General features: G+C 44.0%; 1 protein-coding gene across 11 annotated transcripts in view; it reads right to left on the bottom strand.

The window, feature by feature from the left end:
• Positions 1 to 23,761, bottom strand: part of ZNF664 (zinc finger protein 664) — a 283,496-nt gene that overhangs the window by 243,427 nt on the left and 16,308 nt on the right. For 9 of the 11 annotated variants that reach the window (XR_013522210.1, XM_078337650.1, XM_078337653.1 and 6 more), the window contains exon 3: positions 22,792 to 22,884. The exons of 1 other annotated variant lie outside the window; for it this stretch is intronic. The gene's annotated coding sequence lies outside the window, so the exon portion shown is untranslated. Of the gene's footprint in view, positions 1 to 6,250; positions 6,352 to 22,791; positions 22,885 to 23,761 lie in introns of all 11 variants that reach the window. One more of the 11 variants, XM_078337648.1, reaches the window with a different exon arrangement.

The following is a 23,761-nucleotide window of genomic DNA, read 5'->3' as shown; positions in this document are numbered from 1 at the left end:
GGTATCAAACGTCATTCTCCTACTGGTCTTCAATCATTTCCTGATGTACTTAAAATAAAATCCCAATCCTTAACTGAAACACCTGACCTGCCCCTCGCTCCCGACCTCACTCCCTGTGCTTCCTGCTTGGGGCGTTCTTTTTGAGCTCTCAAATACCCTAAGCATTTCCTGCCTCGGGGCCTTTGTACATGCTGTTCCCAGTGCTTAAACCACTCCCTCCCCTACTTTGTGCTAAGCTCTGTGGGTCAGCTGCCTCTCCGCTACCTAAGAGGCCTCCTGGCTAGACTCTACTTCCATCTCCTTTGATTCCTGTAAAGCCCACAGGACTTGTAATTATCATACTTGTTCCCTGGTTTTTAGCCTGTCTCCTGTACTAGGATGTAAGTGCCATGAAGGAGGAACTGTGTGCGCTGCTCTCTGTTATAACCTGGCAATGAGAGGTATTCAATTAATATTTTTTGAAAATCTACAGAGAACTTCAGGACACTGTCTTGCACCCACACATGTCCTGCTTCATTCTGGTGGAGCAGATAAAGGTACAATTCTTAGTGCCTTATTTCCAGTCTTTTGATAGCCTACAGGAGACAAAATACGAAACAAACAGAATAAGGAGGAGATAAAAGAAGAAAACAAATCCCAAAATATCCGCTCTGAAACCTTTGAGGTTTAGGACTATGTTTTAGCAATCTTTTCATTTATTTTACTCTATATGCAGTGATAGTTCAAAATTAACTAAATGAAATCAATAGGTCTTAAAATAACACTTTTAATATGTTCCATACAAAGAGAACATGTACGGGTGTTCGAGGAGATGTAATGTTAAAATGGTAAAACTGGACTACTTGTAGGTGGAAGTGTTAAAATTACAAAATTCAATTAGGTACCCAAAATTTCGGCAAAAATGGTCATAATATCTAAAAAATTATGTTTGCATCTATCATTTGTCCTAGTAATAATTCTAGAGATACTTTGGTAAAAATAGGAAGTGACGGATATACTCGGTTATTCACTGAGGCAGTATTTGGCAGTGAAACTGCAAGCAAGCCAAGGTCAACGACAGGTAACTAGCTGAATCAAGTATGGCACCTCCTCACAACACAAAAAGGAATGAGGACGAGCACTGCACTGACATGGAGTGAACCCAGGTCACACTGTAAGTTAAAAAAAAAAAAGGAAAGTACACAATAGTATATGTTCTATGCTACCTTTTCTGCAAAAAAGGAAAGTAATATGAATGTATCTGTATCTTTGCTTATGTATATAAAAAATAAACACTGGCCAGGCACAGTGGCTCGTGCCTGTAATCCCAGCATACCAGGAGGCCAAGGTGGGTGGATCACTTGAGGCCAGGAGTTTGAGACCAGCCTGGGCCACATGGGGAGACTCTATCTCCACAAAAAAAATTAAATTAAAAAGTTAGTTGAGCATGGTGGCACACACCCCGCAGCTACTTGGGAGGCTGAGGCAGGAAGATGGCTTGAGTCTGGGAGTTCAAGGCTACAGTGAGCCAAGATTGCGCCACTGTACTCCAGACTCAGCAACAGAGTGAGACCCTATCTAAAATAAAATATAAACGAAATAAAATATAAAATAATAAATAAGCATGGTGAGAGATAATCCAGAATTTAATGATTACTTGTCAAGGAGAATAAAGTTAAGACTTCTCTGAATATACTGTTATCGAGTTTTGACTCTGGAAACATGTTTCTGCAGTCAAAAAATAAAATTAAATACATATTAAAATAAAGAGAATGAACCTATCATGTTGGTGACATAGCCACAAATGGCTTTCGGGCACACAGTATACTGATTGTACGTGCCTAGAACATATTCTTTTGACAAATAAGCTGCAAAGAAATCACACTTCTTTCAACTATTTAACTGTTAATAATACCGGTGTCTTTTAAAGTAGGTTAATACAAATAAGTAGTTTACGTTAAAGTTGTTAGGAGCCAAGATTCAATGTAAGAAAAATTAGATATAAGTAAAAAATCCAGTAATATAAAATTTGATTTAGAGGTATCAGTTTGAACTCACATTTTTTTCTTTTTAGCGATTACCAAAAAACCCAGAAGCAATAAGAATAGATAGCAATGAGCACACCTAGAGCCCCTTCCCTTAAATCCTCTCCCCACCAAGAGGCAAGGGGTGCTTGGAGGAATGGCTGGATTCAAAGCCAGAGCAGCACTTACAAAATGAGCCTGGGACATCTTGTCATGCCAGAAAGCAAAAGGGCTGTGCCAAAGGAACACAGAGCCAATTGTGCAACTGAGTATCAAAAGGAGTAAGAAAGGCAATCGGATGAGACACATTAAATATACAAACGTCAGGAGCTCATAATGACTGTAGGGAATGGGGAAGAAAGAGACAGGCAGGCTGAGAGATAGACCTGAGTCACTCAACAAAATTGGAATTAACTAGGTACCCAACTTTTACCCTGAAAACTGGTAATTAAGAGACGCGTCTATCCTATTTCCTCTATGAACTCTCTTTCCAGACAAAGAAACAACCAGCTAATACTCCTCTTCAAACACCTGATTTAGACCATGATAAGGAACGGTGAAAAAAGGGGCTGGAAGGCTGATCCGGGACTTGACATTGCCAGGATCAGGCTGTCACCACCTGAAGCCGGGGATGGATCTTAGCATGACTCAAAGAGGAATGACCAGGTAAGCGTGTCTCCTGCTGTGGTGCAATGGGAAACACCCAGAACTCCCTGAAGACATTCTTGCCAAGACTGAAGCAAAACCTCATCAAGCCTCTGGAGCTAATTTTTAATGGAAAGAACTGAAGGGATAGAGGAAATACTAGGAAGTAAGTAGCAAAGTATCAAAAGGTGACAGGACAACTGCCCTGCTTTTTCTGCAATAAGGACATGGGGGAAAAAAACTCCAGACATAACAATTAGGTGTAATAGGAGGACCTTCTTTGGAATCTGAAGCAAACCAGCTGCTAAAAGGGGACAATTGAGGAAATGAGATTAGGGGTATCAGATTACACAGTGTGTGCTATTAATTATGTGATCATGTCACTGTAGCTACATAAACCAATGTCTACAGCCTTAGAGATACACAGTGAAGAACAGGAATGACATGTCGTCTGATATGTGAGCTAAAATGCTTCGGCTAACAAAAAAAAGGAAAGTAAAAAAGAGCAGACAAAGCAAACGTGGTAAAAATCACTGTAATTGTTGAATCTAGGTAAGAGATAAATGACGAATAAAATATTCTACTCTAAAATATTCTATTGCAAAATATCGTGTATGGTTGACATTTTCATGATTAAAACCATGTGAATGCTGAAAAGATATTATTCCCTTCCTGTTCTTCTGGCAACTAATCCCAGGACCACCGCATAGAGGGGCAACTGTGACGGAAACTAATCCCCCAAACAGCTCTCATTTCCCCAGTCAATCCTGAGCACAGGAGAACGCCCACAGGAAGAGTTCTCTGGACAGCAGGGGAAGGTGGTGGCTGCAGGGCAGGGACAAGCAGAGGACAAAGGAAGCAGCACTGTGCTCAGCTCTTTCCCTTGCAAGCTCACACCAGAAGGGGTGTCTTCCAGCACGCCCTCCAGGAATCAAGCTGCCAGGGTTAGGGCACTACTCCAGCCTAGCTTCAGGAGAGTCCAGCTCTGCTCAGAAGGGCAACAGTTCAACACCAAGCTCCACGACAGGGAAGATTCCTACATGACCTCCCACCAGAGCTCTTCTTGAGGAAATCAGGCACTGCCATTCCTTCCAGGTAAAGTACTCGGACCTGTCTTTAAGTCTCACTGCACAGTAGGGGTATGAGAGGTAAGCTGTATTCTGTAGGAAAAAGAAAAAGAAAGATAAAAGGAACTCCAACAAATTTTCCATGTGACAAACCAAAGAACAGAAAGGCCAGCACACAGGATCTCCAGTACAGACTCACCTAACACAGCCCCTGCCCTACTCTTCCACACATACAGAGGCGGCTGTAAATTCAGGAGCAGACAGGTTACAGAACCCCAAAGAGCTCACAAATCCTGAATGTACCACGTTCCCAAGGCTGTCTCTCACTCTAGACTCACTCTTATGTCTCATCGTCAGCATCCTACTGTGGCTTTCAAGGGGACACCCTACATGACCAGAAGCCCCTCTTTCTGACCTGAGGAGAAAGCCTACCACTGCCAAGGGCAAATTCTGAGCCTGCACCTGCGAGCTCAGGAACGTCCCCAGCATCCTGTGCATTGAACCCACACTAATGGAGAACTCAAACAGCAAAGTGACAGTGTGGCTGAAAACCGAGAAAACAAAAGCTTAAAATTTAGCCCACCTACCTCAAATCCTAACCTTCCATGAAAAGGAGCCTTTCCTCACTCCCTGTGGTTTGTGATACCAAAGAATACTGAATCAGTACTAATATCTCAGCACAATTAAAACTGAGGGTAACTAGGTAATAAAGACCTGATGCTGAAATTTAACGAAGTCAAAAACAGAGCTTTAAGTACAACAAAACCATGTCCTGAGAGAATGCGTGCTCTGGGCCATGGCATGACAAACGGAAACCTGAAGACGGGGGTGCAGGACTACTGGGCTGGGAGAATGACGCTGGTTTCCCTTGAAGGCTGCTCAGACCAAGAGTTCCTCACTCTAGCGGCAGAAGAGGCAAACCCGCCACATGAAGGGGAGACTACCACTCCAGGGTGGGGCCCAAGGCTGCAGGAGTCTGCTGCAGCGGCCCTAACAGGATGACCAGAGCATCAGAGGAACACCAACGATTTACATGGAGATAGAGGTTGGCGAGCTACAACTGATGTTCCAGAAAGTGGACTCTGAACTGGATCATATTCAACACAGGCTGGATATGAAATCAAGAGTCATCACCTTGACTGGGCAGGAGAGAAAAATCCAGTTACACTCTTAAAGGAATTAGCAGCCATTCAGCCTTGACATCAGACTATGTCCACAGTGTTCAGCCAGCAGATGCCAGCTACTGAGCAGGAGGCTGAGTGCCTTATCTGTGCCGCTCTGCATGAGGCTATGATGTCCGTGCAGAGGCACACAGACCCAGCTGTCACCGTCAAATGAAGAAGAGAATAGCGCCACCCAGCAACTAACATCCCAACCCAGGCTGGTAAAGAAAGGGGTGTCCAGAAGGGCACACTGGTGCCGAGCCCCGTGCCAGGGAAGCATAGGAAAATGTCTTACGTGCACTTGGAGCTGGTATGGAGACAGCTTGGTGTGGGGCTGGGCCAGTGATGCCTTTAGAAAGACGGGGAAGTTAAACGGAGCAGATGCTGTATGAATGAAGCTCAACCAAAAGAAGGGAGCAGGAAGGAGGGGACTTTAAATGTATTCCCACTTAAGCTTGGAACTTCGGGCCAACGTATCACCTAACACTAACTTACATCTGTTTTTTTATATAATGAGGATAATACAGACATGCTGGCCTCTCTCTCTCTCTCACACACACACATTTTAGAAACTATCAATCAGCCAAAATGTGAAGTAACAAGCTTTGGAAACTAAAAGATAGACAACTATATTACATATTTACATCCTTTTTGAAAATGCTGACTGTATGTTATGGTGAGACTGCCAGCACCCAGTGTGACCTGTGGTCATTCAACAAAACCCAACTCAAGTAATAAACTGGCTTCTTGTGTGAACAAAAAAGTAGAGAGGGTACACAAAACAACAACAGTAAAAAGCTCACAGTTTCTGGACCTGGATTCAACCCCTGTGATGATAGGACCCTAGGGGTACATTTTGCTTTTTTTCCTCTAGAGTTCATTTGAAATTTTCCATAATAAAAAGTAAACCAGTAAGCTCTTGCTTAGAACAGTGGTCCCCAACCTTTTTGCCACCAGGGACTGGTTTCCTGGAAGACAGACTGGGGGCAGGGGTGATGGTTTTGGGACAATTCAAGTGCACTATGCTTAAGTTGTGTGCTTTATTTCTATTATTACTACAATGTAATATATAATGAAATAATTATACAATTTACCATAATGTACAATCAGTGGGAGCCCTGAGCTTATTTTCCTGCAACTAGGTGGTCCCATCTGGGGGTGTTGGGAGACAGTGACAGATCACCAGGCATTAGATTCTCATAAGGAATACACAACCTAGATCCCTTGCATGCACAATTTACAACAGGGTTCATGCTCCTATGAGAATCAAATGCCATGGCTGATCTGACAGGAGGCGGAGCTTAGGAAGTAATGCTAGTGATGGCGAGCAGCTATAAATAGATGAAGCTTCACTGGCTTGTCTGCCACTCACCTTGTGCTGTGTGGCCTTGGTTCCTAACAGGCCATGGACCAGTACCCATCCATGGCCCAGAGGTTGGGGACCCCTGGCTTAGAAGATCCCAGTATGACGATCTGAAGCCATAAGAAAGAGAGACAACAGCATTCTAAATTACAGAGCTAAATAAACACTGCCTCCAGCTCCACTGACAGCAGCAACCTATGCAAGTACAGCCGTATCATTATTCAGCTCAACACTGTTCACTCACAAGTCTGTTAGCAATCTGGCCATCTTGAGTGAAACTCTAGCCTTTGGCCAAAACATCCTATTCCAGGTTTCTGCTCTGTGAATCCTATGGAACCTTTTCCTTGCTCCCTCAGGACCTCCAGTCCTCTCTCAATCTTTGTCCTACTAACGTGGCCCTGTTTTGTCTTTACTTCCTGACTTCCCTACTGGCCCGGGTTCCTTAGGCCCTCCCTCCACCCAGGTTCACCTCTCTCTTCTGACACCATTACTGCTTCCATAGCCACACTCCAGAGCTCTATCGCCCCTGGAAACTGTGCTCCCTCCCAAATCTGTGTTGAGCAACCCATGCTCAGACACCACGTGCTCCCTCTCCTTCTAGCTAACTAGCTGCAGGAACTTCATGCACTAGACTCACACCCAGTGACCTGACCCTTTGTTCCCTGTCTGTTGTCCACAGCTTCTCTCTGCACTCACCAGAACTCTCTGGCCCCACCTACTCTTAGTGACACCCCACCTTATTCAAACCCAACCCTCCTATCTATGCAGGCACCTAAGTGGCTGAATAACACCAGATGTATTTAACTCATGACCACACATCTCAAATGGACACTAGACTGCCCCTAAATTATCCCAAAGTCTTCAGTACCTACACTTTGCCAATGCTCTAAATTACTACTACATTATTCTCTCTTCTCCTCAGATCTCTCATCTTCCCTCTGCCTCCCTCACTTGTGGCTGATAACCTGCCAAGAGCCTGCTTTTGATTAAGAAAACAGAAGCAATCAGATGGTAAACCCTTCATTTTCCCATTGCAAATCCACTAGCCCACCTGTATTCACACCTTCTACTCCACCAGGGGGGTGCCCTGTTCCTGGGCAAGACGAGCCCTTCCACTTGTGCCCATGAGTGCACTTCCTGGGTCTTCTCCAAATGGAATCCTGTAAGTATTCCCTCTTGTCACTGTCAATTCCACCCTAGCTATAGGTCCATTCTCATATAAACAGGTTCTAGTTTCTTCTTTCTTAAAACTGTTTTGGATCCCACAGCCCCACCCCTGCTATCCTCACATCATCTCCCGCGCCTGCAGGTGGATTTCTTTCCCAACATGTGGCTGAAAACAGCTCTCACCCAGGCATCAAGACAGCACCCCAGGACAGGGCTGGAAGACCTGCCTCCTTAGCTGGTCCATCCCTGCTCTCACTAGCCACTCCCTGTTCCCTTTATTGCTGCCCTCTCCTCTGTTCGACTTCTAAATCCCAGGGTGCTTCAGGGTTCCCACTTGGAACCACTTCTTTTCTGAATCTATACTAAGTAATCTCACCAGTCACATGTTCTAAAATACTCTGTTGATGCTGGCTCCAGGTTTCATCTCCAGCCCTAGACTGCTCCATAATCTCTGGTGAAAGGCACCACAACCACATTTCCAAACTGAATCCCACCTCGAACTGTTCCTTCCTCATTCTTCCCCATCTCTGTCAAGCGCACTAACATCCATCCAGATGTGTGTCCTTAATTCCACTCTCCCCAGCCCCACCAATGCAAACCACCGGCATACTCGGTCTCCTCTCCACAACGTACCCCAGCCCTGCCCTCGCCGTCTCTCCATGGCCACAACAAGCCCCACCCTGTCCAGGCCATGGTCACCTCTTGCCTACACTATTTCAACAGCCTCTCAACCACGTGTCTCTCTGGCTTTCATTCTTGCTCCTCCACAACTGGACCTCTACCGGTAGTCACCCTCATCTTTTTAAAACTTAAGAGAATGTCACTGCCCTGCTTAAACCTTCCACTGCTCTTTAGAACACACCCCCCTCTTGCTGGCTCACAAGCTGGAGGCGGCCCAGCCACCACCTCTCTCCAATCTCACCTCCCGCACTCTATGCAAACCACACACTGGCCTCCCTCATCTCCTTTCTAGTCTTCAAGTTTGCCAGCCTCATTTGCCCTTAATACCTTCACACAAGCCCCCTGCCCAGTTTCTTCCTGGTCCTCAGACTGCTGGCATCTGCTCAACACCCAGGCCTCAGCACAAGCACTGCCTTCCCAGAAAGTGGCTCCTGGGCTCGTCAGCTTCAGCTGACTCACCTCTCTGCCCTCACACCTTTCTCATCACCTCCTTCTGCTTAATTTTTGTACACAATATTACCACTTACTGCCTGGAGTTATTGTGCATTTTTGCACATGCTTCCTTTGCTTTGCTCCTCTCCCTGCTCTCCTGAATGCAAGCTCCTTTATCAGCAGAAACTGCAGAGAATTTATGAAATTCGTGAATCTCTAAAACTCCTTCATCTGTCTTCCAAAGTCATTCAAGCACTAGATGTTTACTGAGTGTCTAACCTATGTCAGCCTCTGTGCCTTCAGCAGTGCAGAATCATACCCAGTCCCTTCCTGTGTACAAGCCGCCGTCCAGTGGGGAGAGAGCATTCATCAAAGGTGTCCAAAAAGAAATGTCAAACAAAAACTGTGAAATGCTCCACAGCAGCCCTGCAGTGCTGAGTGCCTTCAAGCTGGGCCGGAAGTGAGGATGACCTGGTAAGGGGTCAGAAATCAGGAGAGACCACTTTGAAGAAGTGATGGCTGAGCTCAGATATAGAGGCAGCCTCTGCAGAATGAAGAGAAGATAAGCGACATGAGGGAAAGGCACACGTGGAGGACCATGGTGAGGGACAGAACAGGACAGCAGGGCTGGAGACGGTCAGTGCCAGATGAGAGGGGAGAAGCTAAGCATCATGATCTTTATCCTAATAGTAGTAGAAAACTCCAAAGTGGTTAGCTTTTGTTTTAAAGTTTGGTAGAAACAGCAGATTTCCATTTTAAATAGAAAACTGTAGCTAAAGTACAGAAATTAACAGATGGGTAGAAAGGAAGAGCATTTGGGCGTAAACATGGTAGGGGATCACCTTAGTCATTTGGGTAGGAAACAATGATCATAATCTGGACTAAAGCGATGATGATCATAGAAAAATCCATCAGACTTGGTGATGGATTCAATACAATGGGCAAGGGACAAGGAAACGCCAAGGATGACCCCTAGGTGTTTATCTAAAAAACTGGATGGAGATGGAACCATTCAGTAAGACAAAAAACTCTAGAAAAGACCAAGGTTTGAGGACCAAGATCATGAATTCCATTTCAGATATGCTCATGATATCCGAAACTGGACGTCAAGGATAGCAGCTGGAAGGATGTAACTGGCACTGAGATAAGAGATCAGGACTTTATAAGGTATACATGTGTGAGCCATTAACATTTAGATGGTAACTTAAACAGGGTGAAGGAATAAGGCTGCCTAGCAAGAAAGTACTGGGTGAGAAGGGAAGAGGGCCCTGGGACTAAGACAGCAACATTTAATGACTGAGTTTGAAAGAAGCTAAGCACCAGAGCACGTGCTGAATGATTCCACTTACGTAAAGTTGAAAACCAAGCAAATCAATTGATGCTGTTACACAGAGCAGACAGAGAGGCTAACGACTAGAAAGACCCACAGGGGAATTTCTAGGGATCTTTGTCATGTGCTGTCTTTATCTGGGCACTGGTACACATAGGTGTGCTCATCTCACGGCTGTGAAAATTCATCACACTGTAGCTCTATTTATAATCTGATAGACTTCAAGGAAAAGTTCAGGAAAGAAATAAAAATGAGAGGAATTCCACGAGAGGGAAAGACTGAAACTATGGGAGAGAAAAGAAATAACAAAAAAGGCCAATGGAGACAGGATCCAAAGCTCCACAAGAGGGATGAGCCCTGGAGAGGGGAAGGCAGGAAGTAGTGTGTGTGTTTAAATAGAAACTGAGAGTCCCTGACTGCAGGGAGCAGGAAGCAGGAAGCAGGAAGCAAGGCCATCTTCTGAGAAGGAGAGGGCAATGGAGGTTTGAGGAGAACAGAGGTGGTATGAGATGGTTGTCTGGAGGGTGGGAGAGTGGCATGACCCAAGAAGCGCAGGGGGACTGCCAGCAGCACAGAGGGTGGGGATGGATTTGGCCCAGGGCTCAGTTCCTCAGGGGCTGCATGGGGAAGGCAGATAGCGCTAAGTTTCTACAAGACTGAGTTTTTGACAAATGGGAATCATCAAAGAACAAATGGGCCCTTCCATCTGAAAGAAATCATCCCCTATCCCAATCCAAATCTCTACCTTCACATGCTGACAGAATCTTAAACCACCAAGGTCTTCCAAGCCTAGGGAATGTTTGTGTAACATCACCCCAACTTGCTATGTGGCTACTGCCCCCTTCCCCATATTCAATCTATGTAGCTAGCTCTGCTCTTCAAACCAAATGCCACACAGAGAAGGCAGAACCCATCAGAGAACTCCCTCCAATTCCAGCCAAACTATCAATGTACATGTGCTGCCCAATTCTAGTCCTTTCTTCCTCTTACAAATGGAAGACGTGTCCATGTCCTACTTAAGATTCAGCCCGACACAACTCCTCTCTGGATGTCTGGATTGAGCTTTCCTTTTTTTTTTTATCTTGAATACATTATCTGAAATTCGGACTGCTGGCTCAGAAAAATCTAAAGTTGTTTTTAAATAACTACACAATTACTTTGTCATAAAAGTCAAGTGAAAATTACCTCTTTTCTTATTTTTGAGACAACTGTTCTGATTTTAAGAAACCTTTAAGTATCACAGATCTTTCTGCAGTGAGTACAGGTCTTCCTATGAAGCACTAACTACATAAGCCCCCTCTGCAATAGCAGACTCTGACAGTAAAATCAATTTCAACAGAACTCAAATTAATTTCCTACCCAGAAGTAGATCTATCAGAATGTGTGGTATATAGTTTTGCCACTCAAAGGCATAAGGGCACACTTTCTGGGAAAGTCAAAAGTGAAAAAGAACACGGAAGATGACATGTCAGCCTCCACTCCCTACCAAAAATCACCACCAACTACGATGAGTTGAGATGACCATCTTCCCCATACCCATATAGCAGGTAACTGCGTCACAGGGGTTGGATAAGATTCTCTAAGAAAGATAATCAAAGGGCCTTGGCTCAGGAGACGATGCACTAGGCCAGTAATCATAAAATATAAAGGATCCACATTAACTTCTTAGTCCCTTAATTAATGGGAAGGGTTTTATAGAAAGATTCCCTACATCCCTAGTCTTCTAACACATGTTGATTATTTGGTATAGATAAGTGACACTCAGAGAAGCCAGCCCACCCTGGCACAGGCCTAGGAGAGAGGTGTTATTGAGGCAACAGTCCTGGAAGCTGACCTCTGAGGCATAGAATCAGAGCTACATGCACACAGGCACATGTTCCACATTTATTTAGCACCCAGCATTTGCTGGGCAGTAAGCTAGGCCCTGGAGGATTCTGATGAACAAAATAGACATGCCCTCTGCACTTATGTGGTTTACAGGTGAGGAGGGGAAGGCAACAGTTCCAGCACATGTGAGTGGAGCTTTGGCAGAGGCATTACAGCTGATGAGCTGGGCATCCTAACTAGTCTCAACATGGCAACAAAGATTTCTAATTGACTCTACTTTTAAGCTGAAACCCAAAGAACAAAGTGAAGCAGCCATGTAAAGACCAGGAGGGCACAGCATGTATACAGAGGTCATCAGATCCCACGCCCCAGAAAGTGGAGTCCAGCAGGCAGAAACAGGAGTCATAGAGCAGGGACTATCAGCCACAGAAACTATTATCTGGAAAGACCAAGGCATCTCTGTAGGATTTATTTTTGAAAAAATATAAACATTACAGTTACAAGATACCCGGGAGATAGTAGTCTACCTATAAAGACCAACAGAGACTTACAGGTCTTCCTAAAGTCCTATACACTCAGGACTCTGCCTTATAAGAAAAACAGAAGGCATTTAAAGGGCTAGAAGCCTGTGGAGACTGCCATAGGTGCCAAAGAGTGGGAAGGACCATAAACGATGCATAAACATACAAAGGGGTAAAGTATGGTAAAGGCGCCAGTGGGGGATTATAAAACAAAGTTGCACAGGAAATCAGCTCCTGAGCCAGCTGATACACGCTGAACTTCTAGGAGGAGCTTCTGACCTCAGGAGCCCTCCTGTAAATGTTACCTCCCTTTCTGAACAGGGAACAACACTCTTTGGCTTCAGCCTCCCCTATCCAATGCAGTTTCCCAAAACTGTGTAAGATTTCATTTGCCTCCTGAGTAGCTGGGACTACAGGTGCGCGCCACCAGACTCCATCTCAGGAAAAAGAAAAAAAGAGACTTCATTTGAAGTCCTCACTTCTCTTAACATGCGCTTTTTCCCTCAGACACCCACACTGTCTCTGAGTCTCCCTCCCAGTGTAGCCCAAAAAATAAATCAACAGCCAAATCCCCAGGTTCTAATTGCAGTACCAAGTACTGATACTCATTCGCTAATTTGTCAATGTTGCGTCTGGATTAGCCAGAACTCTAAGGAAGAAAGGCAAAAAGTATACTGGGTTGAACAATGTCTCCCCAAAATTCATATCCATCCAGAACCTCAGAGTGTGACCTTATTTGGAAACAGGGTCTTTTCAGATGTGATTAAGATGATGTCATAGTACATTAGTGTGAGCCCTAAATCCAATGCCTGGTATCCTTATAAAAGAGAGGAGACAGAGATTCAGACACACATAGAGATGGGGGGAAACAGCCACATGGGGACAGCTGCAGAGAGTGAAGTGATATGTGTGCAAGCCAAGGAAGGCCAAAGACTACTGGCAAAGAGAAGCTAGGAAGAGGCAAAGTGTTCTCCCGGAAAGCCTGCAGAGGCAGCACGGCCCTACTGCCACCTTAATCCAGAATTCCAGCCTCCAGAACAGTGAGACAATAAATTTCTGCTGTTTTAAGCCTCACAGCTTGTGGTACTTTGTTACGGAAGCCCGAGGAAACTACAAGAATATGGCATGCTCTCAGTGACACTTTGCCATTACAGTCCTTACCTCCATCTAGGCTCTATGTACACAACAGGCATTGTTTATTCTTTGGTGATGCCGAATGGATGGTTCTTATTTAACACTTCACCCAAGCCCTTTTAGCTCTAAAAACCTGGAGTCATTTCACCTTTCATCACTTCCGAAAAAAGAAGTTGCATATTTCACTTAAATACTTTGATTACATTTCATAGAAAAAAATCTTTATTTTTCCTTTCCAATAGTTTTATTCTTCCTTCTGTCTTCTAAGGAAACAAAAGAATCACAAACAGTATCTACAGTCTTCACCTCCGACACCAAAAAGGTCAACGACACATACATACTTACTCCTGTGGCTGGCAGCCTGGGGAAGGGGTGAGCAGCAGCTTCACAATCAGAGTGAATGAGGGTTTTGTATATACTACATATAACATGGGGCGCCCAGCCTACTTCCGTCCATCACACACAAGTGGGCTTTGTCCTGATAATGCAGGAATGAGCTTCATTCCCTCCCTGGCCAGGCAATGAGGACAGAGCCCTGCAATCTAATTGGCAGCTGCAAAACCTACCCATCAATTATAAAGCCCGCCCCCAATGATATTCTGTGTCATTTCCAGATGGAACACTCTTCCCCATTTCTGCCTGCTCTCCTTGGGTTTCACACCTTAAATTTCCATTCCGTGAAAGTATCCTTTCCCATCATAGGCAAAGCCATAATTTGGTAGAGCTAAGAGATTTAAAGCCCTTCTTGAGGTCATGAAGCTCTTAACAAACACGGCTAAATATAAGCTTATTTTTTAGAACATTCTATCTCTAAATCTTGAATTGCTATGCACCTCCAGCTCCGTGTTTCCATATACATTCTCCCCAACTTCCAGCACTCATGCTCACACTCAGCCCACTTGAGCAACCTTTTACCCCAGGAAGCAGCAGTTTCTGCCAACCAATTATATTGCAGCAGAAACACTTTGTAAGTCAAGTTTCAGCTCCCCAATTACCAACAGTGTGACTTCAAGCAAGTTATTTAGCCCTAAGACTCATTTCCCCAATAATACCTATACCTGTATCTCTTAGGGTTGCTTTGAAAATTAACTAAGACAGCCGGGCGCAGTGGCTCACGCCTGTAATCGCAGCACTTTGGGAGGCCGAGGCAGGTGGATCACGAGGTCAAGAGATTGAGACCATCCTGGTCAACATGGTGAAACCCCGTCTCTACTAAAAATACAAAAATTAGCTGGGCATGGTGGTGTGCACCTGTAGTCCCAGCTACTCGGTAGGCTGAGGCAGGAGAACTGCTTGAACCCAGGAGGCAGAGGTTGCAGTGAGCCAAGATCGTGCCATTGCACTCCAGTCTGGTTAACAACAGCGAAACTCCGTCTCAAAAAAAAAAAGAAAAAGAAAATTGACAATACACACTTATTATAGTACCTAAGCTCAATACACACTTTTTTTCTTCCTTCAATTTACCTGTCTGGTAAGCACAATGAATGCACACTGTTAACTGGAGGATGGCTTAGGAGCCTGCAGTGAACAGCTCAGCCTTCCTGCTGAGCTTTCCTTTCCCTTTCCTAACTGCACTCTAACCTCCTATTCGGGGATTACCTCTCCCTATCTATGCAGCAATAATGGGCCAATAAATCAGGGTGCTCTTCTAGCCTCCCCTGTGAAGGCCAAGATCCCCAGATCTTCCCTCTCACTACAGTACCTGATCCAGTCAGGGAGTAAGAAACAGACCTCAGTTCAGCCAGCCAGTATTTCTCTCCAGATACTCTTAATTGTGAAGAGTCAAAGATGACATTAAAAATTAGAGTTCATTCATACATGCTAGTGACAGCACCCAGGACAGACATTTAAGCAGTTCCTACAACTATGGCCCTCCAGTGCTACTGGGTTACTCCACGTCCCCTTCCCCTTCTACAATTCATTTTTACCTTAAATTAACCAGAGTCCACTTCTGTTGCTGATTGCCTGGCAGCCGCAACTGATAAAGAATTTTAGATAGTTACCACCCACCTGCATTCTCCTTCTCCAAAGCCTGAGTGACTGGGATTAACATTCCCATCATGTATTAAGGAAGAAATGGAAAACTGGCTCTGGAAATCTGATTTCCAAAACTGAGCCAAGGAGCAGCGTTTTCAGCTTCACCTGGGAGCTTGTCAGACATGCAAAACCTCAGCCCCACCTTAGACCTACCAAATAAGAATTGCATTTTAGCAGGACTCCCAGGTCACACAGTAAAGTCTGTGAAGCAATGACTCAGAGACTAAATGTGGTTCTTGGCAAGTGCCTGATCAGCCTCACACTTAATGTGAAAATGTTCTTTGTCTGTAAACTGTGTTTTTTAAAAGCTTACTTGACTCATAGCTCTCCCCAGCAGAGGATGGGGCTTAGCTGCACAACACCGTGATGAAACGCACGATGGGCCACAGTTCTCTGCTCAACACCTCTCCCTACCAATCTCAGATCACATTCTGAACTACTTGAGCCCCAGCTTCCTGTCTGTAAAATGGGCTTGTAATCCTAACCTCCTCAGATTAGAGTATGCAAATAGTACCTTTTCATCACTGCCTTTACCTGACAGATGTTCCTTGCCCCCTAGTCATGCCCCAGCTGAAACCTTCCTGAATAAACTAGCTAAGCACCCACTGATCTAGATCCTCCTTCTCATCATGTTCTCACAATTTACAGTACAATTCCTGCTAATTAATGTTCATCTAGGTAGGCACTCCATGAAGGCTCCAAATGACCAACGTGTGGTCATCACGGGTAAAAGATCTATTCAAAGTGTAAGAGAGACCAATGGATTTTAATATACTAGAGTACGAAAAGTTCACAAATATACTTTCACACTGCAAGTTGCAACTAACCTGCAGGCATCTACCACTTGTCAAGTTTTGGTGCCATGTCACAGAAAAAGCCACCATTATCTGAAAAGGCTACTAAAAATTCCTTTTCACACTACGTTATCTATGCAAGGCCCGATTTCTTCAACCACTTCAACCAAAACAACATATTGCGAGAGACTGAATATAGAAGCAGATGTCTTACTTAAACTCCATACATTTAAAGAGCTGCCAAAATGTAAATATTGCTACTCTTCTTACTAAATGTTTTGTTTCAGAAAATAGCTATTTTTCATAAAAATGTCACTTAGCATGTAATGAGTTTATCATTTTTAAATAAATGAGTTAATAAGTATCTTTGTAAAATTTTGGTTTTCATTTCTATTACATTAGTATCAAAGCCTGCAACCCACATACACTTAAAGTTCTCTGGGGTCCTTAAAAAATGTTTTTCAAAGTGTAAGAAAGTCCAGACACAAAAAAGGGTTGAAAATTCTTCTTAAATCTACTTTTTTTTGAAGATTGAAAGTATGTAAACTGTAAGATAACCACTACGTTTAGTAATTTCCATCACCAAACATTCCTCTTCTAGATATAACAAAAACGTCCCCCGAAGTCCTCCAAAATAATTCTAAAGTCAAGTTTTGTACGTGAGAGGACTGAGAGCAAAACACTACAAGAAATAACTCTCCCACAGAGATGCTTTATAAAGGATTCAGAATTTATTCACTAAGTTATTCTTACAAGACCATGGTTTCCAGTTGGTGGGACATGCATCTATCTGACACTGTCCTCGCTGACATCATGGGTGCCCCATTCATGTGGAGAACATATGATCCCCTCAGCTTAGTTAGGAACTCCTCCTCCTCAAAAATGATCAGGAAATCCTAGAAATCAAAGCCATCAAATTCTAATTTGGCAAGTCTCACCAGATAAAACAACTCCAAGGGAACCTCTGCTTAACCTTTTTCTACAGGCCTTGGCACACATGAAAAAAAATTTAAAAAAAGAAGGCTGTTTAGGTATCAAGACCTACATACTGCCAAAAGAACCAGGCTAAGAGGGCATTTGTTCTGTTCAAAGCCACCACTCTCCATGTGGCTCAGGTATGTGGGAACACAGCAGATGCTGCATCTACCTCCTCACTAGTCTCCACTATACCTGTAGAAAAGTGCAGTCCAAAATACACGTAACTTGGTATAGGAAGACTTAGATATTCAAGCTACATAGGCATCCACTTAATCACTGCTTAACTATCTGCTTTAGAATAACTCAACTATGGCAGTCACTAGTAACTCACTGATTAGGACTGTGGAACATTAAATCCGTTCTATTTTGCTTCTACCATAACAAATAGTTCTGAAAGTGAAGATTCTGGCTGCCCAGGGCACGTCCCAAACAGGCCCTTCACATTCCCTACTCTTGAAAAAGCCAGGACTCTTTTCCCCATTACAGTGCCTGCATGTGCCCTGGGCCACCTCAGTAATAACAGGTCACAGTGAAGCCCGACTTTGGAGAGTCCTAGACTTCTCTCCTTGGCAGTGGGCTCTCAGAGTCTCTGAAAGAGAGTCCTTCTGACTTTGCCAAACCCTCTGTAGTGGCCACTAAGGCCTGTAGCTACTCAACTTCTCACACTTGATCTCCTCCAGCTAACAGCAACTCAGAAGGTCCAACTGCCCAGCCTTTTTTCTCAGGTGTGCTTGTCAGTCACGGAAGTGAACCCAGGTTTCTTCATCTTTCTGAGCCGACTTCAGTCACTGGAGGTTGGAGCTAGTCAACTGAGAGGAGAAGAGTTTCACTCAGGGTAGCCCAAGCACACCCATAATCCCTGGGTCTAAATCTCTGCGGTCAAATCCTCCACACCACAAAGCCCAGCCTTGGAAGATATTCCAGGTTCTGTTGACTCAAAGGCCTGTCAGTTCAGACACCAATGTAATTCGCTGTAGTCGCTGGCATACATGTATATCTGAAAAGTGGAATGACCTCAAAGCAGGACTCCTCAAAAGAACATCAGTCTCTGGCCAGTGGCTGTCATTTGTGCAGCATCTCGGAAACACGCCTTGACAGGAATCCAAACACTTCCTTACCTGTGCCTCAAGTAGCAACCAGCATTTCCTGAACATGCTGTCAATAACCACAGCCTCTGTGGTAACAGGAACAACTTCCCCAAGGGTTCTGAAGTCAACTTTTGAGTTTGGTCAAAGGAAGTTCTCACTCTGAGCAGGATTCTCCAACTAAATTTAGGATGTCATCCAGGGTCTACTCCTCTCCTTTCTAGAATGAGGGCAAACTTAAAAAAAATCTGCTCCAGATTGACAAGAAAGAATTTTACATCACTTCTGATGCCTTCCTGTGCACAGCCCTGCCACCAGCTGAATAGAAAAGTCTGTGACTCAGCTTGACTCTGGAGCACTAGGAGAGAACCTGACAAGAGTCCTTCCAGATACTCCCAGCACCTCGTTTCCACCCTTAGACCACTTTCCTACTTGGTCCGCACATGTTTGGACCTCTTGCCACCGCCTCCCCTTCCCTTAGTGCCACCCGCACTTCTTTAGAGCCTAGCACACCAAAGTTCTAGGTTCCCTAATTTTTCTCACAACAAAGTTCAATGGCTGATGATTTGAGCTCTGGGTTTTAACGAGCTATAGGGAAGAGACGCTTCATTTTGTCCTGCGGAAATTCCTCTTCGCATGACTTAGCCTAATGACTCCTAATGGAGAAAAGATAAAAGACAAAAGAAGCTGTGTCTGATTTTTCTTTAACAAGAAATTAGGTCCAGAGAAGGACAACAAAAGTTATCAGTGGAATGATGCCACGTTTTCTCCTGAGTCTGAGAAGAAAGTCTGAGAAGGCTAAGCGCATGTATTATTAGGGTGATCAAGGATGACACAGGCATCCCTTCTGCAGCTTTCCCTCAGCCAAGTCCTCTCACACAATGACCTCTGGAATGACATCACTGGATGTAGGCCTCTGCTCTGCCACCTGCTATATGACTGTGGTTGATGTGACCAAGCTGCAAACGTATGGACAATAATGTCTACACTTTGCTTGGGTTATTAAAGAAGATAATAAACATGAAAGTACCTATCGGAGTGCCCACAGCAGAGCTGAGGCTAAATGTTAGTTTCCTTAATTTTAATTACTGCATGACACATTCATTCATTTGCCAAGAATGTCATTTCACAAGCAGAGGCTTCCAAAGACCTGATGATCTAATCTCCCTGTAACTGTGGTTTCTCCTCCATTCAAAGTAAAACCCTGTCTTTATACTTATGTGTTTGCTTCTTCCTGGTCCTACCCATAACTTTTCCCTTCTTGACCCTCTATTCATGGGATTGCTTCTTAATAACTTTTCCCTTCTTGACCCTCTATTCATGGGATTGCTTCTTTAAAAATATTACTTTAGTGACATTCCTTCACGGTTTGCACTCCGCTACTTTTTTTCCTGCTCTTCAACCCCATTTACAGAAACACCTGAGTACTGGGATACAATGATCTGCTTCAGTGAAAGCCCCTACATGAACCCCACACCCAAGGCCTAAGTTTATCTTATCTATCTAGTAAATGTGTAACATACACATGCATTAAGAACCATAATAATTTGGCGGGTAGAACACTGGATCTACTGCCCAAAAGGCCTATGTTCAAAATCTTCACCTAATACTATATACGTGTCTCACTGTAGTCATTGATTCTCACCAGCCTCTCAGTTTACTTAGCTATGAAACAGAGAGAAGTCCCACGATGAGTCATGTAGATGTTCACTCTCACCCTCTACTCCTGCCTCCTCAGGAATAAGGAACACTGATGAGGTAACAGAAAAAAATACAATTTCCTGAGGATACAATTTGAATACGGAGAGACAGTCAATGCACAGAAAGAACAACAGAACATAAGAACATCCACTCGCCCGCATACTCTTGCCTTTTCCTTATCCTTCCCTTTGGCTGCCTCTTGCCTTTTCCTTACCCTTCCCTTTGGCTTCCTTTTGGCTGCCTTGAGGATTTGTCTTCCTCAAGGGACCAGCCTTTCACAACCGGCCGGCGGTGCGGGGGGGGGATTCTTCCTGCTCTCAGGTCAGGCAGGAACTAGCTGGGGGAGGGTACACAAAAGGAAGAACAGAGGCTTAGATCAGATTAGCTCTAATGCTCATTTACTAAACTTGCTTCCTCCTTCCACTGTGCTAGTAAGAGCCGAAGGGACAAAATTCATGCTCAGGCCCGGAAGAAAAGAAAAACAGACTGGACAGCTGAAGCCACCCTCAGGAATAGGCATAAGGAATACCTGAAAGTCTCAGGGGACCCAGTCTAGCCAACTAAAAGGAGGAGGAAGACAGGTTGGGCCCTGGAGAACAGACAATATGCAAAGGGGGTAATTAGCAAGACTGCCCTCAATGAAGCTGACAGTGGGAGTAGCCACAGTAGTTGGGGGGTCAAAAACTCAGAATTTGTAATTCTGGCTACATTTGTATGCATTTTTAAAAAGTGTGTTAAAAAACACATAACATAAAATTTGCCATCTTAACTATTTTAAGTTTACAGTTCAGTAGCATTAAATATACACACATTGTTGTGAAACAAATCTCAAGGGCTTTCTTATCTTGCAACACAAACTCTGTCCCCATTCAACAACTCCTTTTTCCCCCTCCCCCAACCTCTGGTAACCACCATTCTACTTTCTCGACTCCATGAATGTGACCACTCTTAAGTACCTCAAGAGTCTGGCTATTTTTATACTTGAGTCACAATTTACAACTTGTAACGTCTGGCAAACCAAAGCAAGTAGGGGAGAGAGACTCTGATGGAGGCTCACTCAGGAAGCAAGAGCAGGCAACCTCGTACCGCCAAAAATCAACAGAAATTATGAGAATCCTAAGAATGGATAGGATTTGGTCATTAGAATTCAGTATCTGCATGGATGGACAGAAATTTATTACCACTCCACTCTCAGAGAGGGCCAGGGAATGGTCACAACACATTATGCAGAACTCGGGCATTCATGCTTTTGATCTGGTAGGACTGGCACTGGTGGGTAATCCAATGCTATTCTGAAAACGTATGTTATTAATGACTAATATCAAATCTGGCCAGTGGTCTCAGCAAACACAACTTCTAGGTACCCTAGATGGGAATCTACACAGGACTGAAGTAATACGAAACACTTTATTATTAGCTGGCCCTGGGAATCTAATTCCCAATGCAGAATTCCATAAGTTAGGCTGGACCACATGGAGAACTCCTTTTTCCTACATTAGTGACAATCTTAAACTGAGACCAAGGTGCATACAGGTGTGAAAAGGAATTCATAAAATATTAGACGTGACTCTTTGGTCTTACCACCCTAATAAAGACTGGCCGAGGACACCCAAATCAGCACAGGAGAGAATGAAACCAGAAAGAGACAGAGAAGAGAGAACATTTGTCATTATGCCAGGGTCCACTTGCCCCCACTTCTAAATAGGTCAGTCACCTGGAAACCAATCCAGCACATGGGAAAAGAGAGAAAAAGGAGAGAGGTGGTCAGGCCCTTTCTGTTCAGGGGCAGCCCCAGCCTTCCCACTCTAGCCACATACAGCCAAGAAAGAGAAAAGACAACACACATCCACGCAGGCTTAGCCTTCTAACAATGCACAGTCACTAGACCCACTAGGACAGAGGCCAACAAAGTGTCCTTTATCCCCCACAGCCAATCCTCCTCGTTGGATGGGTAACTGAAGTCTGGGAAGGCAGAAGCCCAGGGCCTGGGAAACCAGCCTCTGGCAGCAGGGGAAATGATGAGAAGCACAAGCCCCTGGAAGCCAGCAGCTGTCCGGACAAGGGCTTTCCTTTCTCTTGTTGCCCAGCTATGCATGGAAATAACATACGTTTTCATGATGTCTGTGAATCATAGAGCTCTGACTGTATGTTCAACCGGAGTATTCTGGATTTCAGAAATGACCACATAAAGATAAACAAATACCTGTCCTGTATATGTTGTCTTCTTGAGTTGAGCCAAGAAGAGAGAAAAAAAATCTTTAAAAAAGAACAAATCCAAAGAGAAAACAAAAGAAAAAAAATAGTTGTGCTGGGAACACAATGACACTCAGAATCAAGTCTGCACAGACTGATGTAAAACCATAATCCTCAGGTAAGATGATTTCCAGGAACTCGTATTTAAGGAAAAGGCTATTATTCAGGCATTGAAAAGAAACACCAGAAATTTATACAGCAACTCAGCTTTTAAAGGTTTGATAGCTCGGTGAGGACAGGAACAACAGCAGAGAAGGACAAAGGGTAACATGAGATTTAGAAACCATGTAAGGCCTCCAAGATGGCAGAAAAAAATGGGACAAGCAAAATAAAGTTTTAATAACTAATGATTCACATGGAAAGTATGAAATGAAGATCACGAGAGACAATAAGAGATGAACAAAAATGTTTCTGCCACCTTCAGAGTAAGGAAGGTGGTCCAAGGTCTAGGGAATCCAAGGCCAGATAAAGGCAAGAGGTCAGGAAAAGCATAAGGCACTGAGCCCCAAAGGGCACATGCTCAGAAAAAACTCTAGAGACAGCTTTGGTTTAAAATACTCAAGGGGGATTCTCCATCTAGGACAAATGGTGAAACAAGTAGAAAACTTACCACAGTGACAGGATCAAAACCCCCACGACATTCCAGAAGAACAGGCAGAGGCAGGGCCCACAGTGGCTGAAGGGCTACAAAGGCCTTATGATCCTGATGTTGAGAGAAATGCAGAGAGAAAAATAGGTTTATTTATAAAGAATTTAGGATCACAAAATGTTTTCACAAACTACCTATTATAAATGTGGGATCCCGGCTCAGAAGACAGGACAGACCCATTTACATCTGGGAATTGTATTAATATATGAGATTCAAGGCATGGAGGTCCAAAGAAGGGATGAGCAAATCTGACAAACTACAGAAAGGAAAATCCAGGCACTCTGCACACCTTCCCTCCAAGATACAGGTATCCCAATATCACAATGAGCATCATGATGGGAACCTATCCAAAATGAGTTTAAGGTTCATAGGTATGAGAAGACTGACAGACTGGCTAAAATGCCAGGGAGTAAACAATCAATAGTGTTTTTTCATGGATTTTCCAGTCTCTCAGGGTGCTGAAGAAGCAAAAACTGGAGTCAGACTGGACGAGTTCATGTCCTGGCTCCACTGCATACCTGCTGTATAATCTTCACTTAAGAAGTTAAGAATGAGTTAACGAAGATAATAAAGGTAATTTAAGGATTAAATCAATTAATCCATGAAAAGTACTCAAAACACTGCCTGGCAAATTTTTAGGGCTCAACAAAGCTATCATTATTTTATTTATTCCATCTACTACCTCCCCTCTGCTATATTCTGTAAGTGTTTAGAGAAGTTTGGGTATAGATCTCAAGATCTGTCTTTAAGTTTGGGGAACTTCACTTTCTCCTGGAGTTACGATGATATATTAAGGAACTTAGGTATCACACTGCTGCCATATCTATATGTGGATGGGACATTTACATGTTTTTGTAGCTGTCGTCAATCTGGGAACAGTGCTGAATTACAGTATGCCTATGAAGCTCCCCAGAGCTTTGGGGGAAAGGAT

Source organism: Callithrix jacchus, chromosome 9 (genome assembly GCF_049354715.1).
Source record: "Callithrix jacchus isolate 240 chromosome 9, calJac240_pri, whole genome shotgun sequence".
Lineage (NCBI taxonomy): Eukaryota > Metazoa > Chordata > Mammalia > Primates > Cebidae > Callithrix > Callithrix jacchus.
This window is presented reverse-complemented; position numbering and strand designations above follow the sequence as displayed.